The 3849-nt window shown below is 33.7% G+C and overlaps 1 non-coding gene across 1 annotated transcript; it reads right to left on the minus strand.

Annotated features, from left to right (window-relative positions):
* Positions 1-3374: 3374 nt before the first annotated feature.
* Positions 3375-3446, minus strand: TRNAQ-UUG (transfer RNA glutamine (anticodon UUG)). Its single transcript has one exon. It is a non-coding gene; the product is annotated as a tRNA-Gln (tRNA).
* Between the last annotated feature and the right edge of the window lie 403 nt (positions 3447-3849).

The raw sequence follows: 3849 nt of genomic DNA on the forward strand, positions 1-3849 counted from the left end.
AGAACTTTCATTCTGGTTTTGTTTTCACTCACTTCTTGATAGATGGCTGATCTTAAGGCAGTTTAGGGGAATAATTTTTTTGGATAACAAGACTGTTTTTTCTAAAGATAATTTTTGATGTCAGAATTAACAATAAACTTTTAAAGTTTATTTCTTGCTATTTATCTCAAAAACCTAACTGTCTGTACACAATACCTGCTGCTGCTGTGACTTTAAAAATGAGCCAGTAAAAGTTTTAAGACTTTTGAGACCAACCCAGATGAATGCCCTTTGCATAAATTGGCACAATTAGTGTGAAGATACTACAACAGATAAAATGTTGGTTTCTTTGTTTTTGTTATTTGAGCATTAGCAACTAAGGCCATATTGCTCCGGGGATATGCGGTGGTCATTCCCTGACCTTTCCGCATCTTCTGTATTTGGTAGTAATGGGCTCGAACCCTGGTTTAATCAAGAAGCGTGTGCTACGCACTGCTGCTCCTTCCCACCTGGCTATGGAGGCACCTCATATAAAATGTTGGTTAAGCAATAGAAAATAATGGGTAGCTTTAAATATATGCTGCTCTGAATGGCCTTGGGTCTCAAGTAAAATTCCACATAATTCAGTACTGGGTCTCCAGGATGTTTCTTGTGTCTGTTAAATGAAGACATAAGAAACTTGATATCAAAGTTTGCTGACTGTACAAAATTTACAATGCCTTGGCTAGGCCACTCTTGAGTATCAGTATTAGCAGAGCTTATTTCCTAAAAAATGTTTACCATTATGCTGCCCAAAACAAATTTAACTGGGTATAAGAGACACATCCAAATAAAATAATGAAATTCCAAGAGAGTGTAAAGAATGCTTTCTCTTTAAATATCATTGCCAAGAAAGTGAGTGGGTAAGCACCATTTTCCTAGTAATGATATAAAATACACTTATTTTTAAATCAAATCAGTGTACCAGTTATAATGTGAAATTTAAGATGTTTGCCAACAGATGTGTTAATCGGTAAAGAGTATTAAAAATGGCAGAACAATGTATGGAAGCAAAGCTTTTATAACATCTGCCATAAGAAATAATAATAATAATGATAATAATGACAATAAAATATGAGATAAAAGGGTATCTCAAGTTTCATATTTCATTCTCCTTCTTCCAAATTAGTGTACCAGTACTAATTTAGTGCATCTATACTGAGTGGCTACTTTATTAGGAATATCTAACCTTTTCACAAAATGGAACACTTTCCCCTTCTTCAGCATTATTAGTAACAACATCACATGTTTGTACAGTGCAATATAAAGCAGGTGGTAGATATATAGGGATGCTGTATATGTCCAAGAATGGGCAAGATTAAAGATTTAAGGGACTGAATGTATCATGACCTTTAATGCCAGTATGAGTATCTCAGAAATTACAACCTTGCTGTGATTTCCATATATGACTATGTCTCGGATGCATTGAGATTGGACCAATAACCAAATAACAACCAGTCAAAGACATTCCAGTGGCCAGAAACACCTTGTTGATGTGAGAGACCAACAAGCCTTGACCAGGATAACAGAAAAGCTACAGTCATTGAAATAAAAAAAAATAATAAAAAATAAAACTATATAAACTCTGCCTACAAGGCTAGATGGTAACTTGTTCCAATAGCTGATTACCCTTTGACTAAAGGCAAATTTCTTATATTCAGTCTGCAGTTATTCTTTAATTTCAAGCTGTCTGACCTTGGTTGCATATGACTCCACCAAGTTTCCAAACATTGCAGCTTACGGAACTGGAGTCTCTTTATGTATGGGTATCTTTGCATCCAAAATTAGTTGAGGTCTTTTCTAACATGAGGTCTCTACATCTGTATACAGTACAATTTGCATGTATCTGTATTATTTGTTTGTCTTGTTGCAGCAATTCCTGGTTCGTTGTTAGCAACATAACCCAATTTAATATCATCAGCACTTGCAATGCCATCATCTAAATCACTAATAAAAATTAAAAACAACAAAGATCCTAAAATGGAACCCACTTATAACACTTGCTTGTCCATTTATAACCTTCTACCAGTTATCCTTTCCTTTATCCACTGTCGTACCATATCCACATCTCCAATTTTGTACAAGGCATTCATGTGGGACTGTCAAAAGCCTTTCTAAAATCTATATAAATGATATTCAAGTCATCCCCTGTATCCATTTCCTTTGTAATTATCTCATAATAGCTTACCAGACTAGTCAGACAAGGCTTCGCTTAACAAAACAATGCTCTGACTCTCTTTTAATATCATAGCTGTCAAGGCGATCCTGCACTGCATTCTCACTCATAGATTCCATAATTTTTAAATGCTCCAGAAGATCAGGATTACAGATGTGTATCTCATGCTTGGAACTCTCCCTTTATGTATGGGAGAAATATTTACACATATTCAGTCTTCGCACCAGTCTAAGAATGCCTCCATTGTCATAGATTTAGCCATTCATTTCAGGATAATTAGATAGATTCCATTGCCTCTTTCACTTGAAAATGTTAATCCCTGGTGGCATCACTAATGAGCTGAAGTAGAAAGCAGTTGTCTAGATTTTCCAACTTCTTTTTGGACTATAGAACCTTTTACAAATTTAAATCTTCCATGGAACTTTAATATCTTTTAAAACAGTTAAAAACAGTAACTGTTTTTAACTGTTTTAAATAAAACAGTTAAACAGTAGTGTTACCACTGTACTCATCGCTGAGGTCCCTTTATTCAAGAATGGTGTTTGATACTTTTATTCAGAGCTATGTTTAACATATAAGCAGCCATATCTGGGCACCAGCTCTCAGGAGCAGCAAAATAAATGCAGACTTTTTCATATCTAATGGGTAAGAGTGACAAAATTAACACTGAGACAGTTTCAATGTTGTTTAAAGCCTCCATACAGCCTCACTTCTATTTAATACTATCTAATGACCATATATCAATCAAATAAAACACCCCTGAACAAGAATTTGGAATGGAGGAATAGAATATATTCATCCAAAAAACCCTATTTTCATATGGAACATATTGCAATTCGTAAAATTAAAATTTTGTTTTGTACGTGTAAAGGGGGCACATGCAAAATTATTTTGCATGTATCCCCTTTATTAGCTGCACCTATATATATATATATATTTTTTTTTTTTTTTTTAATTTACTAATCTGTTTTTTAAATTATAAGTTGCCTAAAATTTCCATTTACTTATAGTTTCACTTGTTCTGAAATGTCACCCAAATAAATTTTGGTTGACATTTCATAAATTAACAATGCCCCTTGCATCCCGAAACTAATATTGAAAGAATGGTGTTTTATAGGATGTGGACTGAATTCGCAACTGGAACACATATCTGAAAGTAATAAATAAAAGAAACAACTGCAGGTTCCACCGAGATTTGAACTCGGATCACTGGATTCAAAGTCCAGAGTGCTAACCATTACACCATGGAACCACATAACAAAAAAAAAAAGCCCAGTATGATTTAAGGTCGAGCTAAAAATGAACAAATGGAAAAAAAGAAATATTTATATATATATACCTGAACATGTGATCAGTAGTAAGATAACTTTGCTTCCAAGTGCCGACGATGCGACGTGTATCGGTATGACGTTTTACATATTTTATTCTAGATTTCAACTTTTTTAATTTGAAACCTTTTTTTTTAATTTTAAATTCTGGTACCGTACCATCATCAATAAAAAAAAAAAAAAGAAAAGCCTATTTTTTTTTCTATTTTCCTATTTTTAAATATCATTTTGCTCTTGCTTTAAATATCATTTTGGTTTTAATGACATGAAATATGAAATGCAACCAGTATTAAGTCACTTTTGGGTTTGTCTCTCCCCCACCCCAAA

Source organism: Mastigoproctus giganteus, chromosome 3 (genome assembly GCF_048544385.1).
Source record: "Mastigoproctus giganteus isolate SK-2022 chromosome 3, ASM4854438v1, whole genome shotgun sequence".
In the NCBI taxonomy this organism is placed as follows: domain Eukaryota; kingdom Metazoa; phylum Arthropoda; class Arachnida; order Uropygi; family Thelyphonidae; genus Mastigoproctus; species Mastigoproctus giganteus.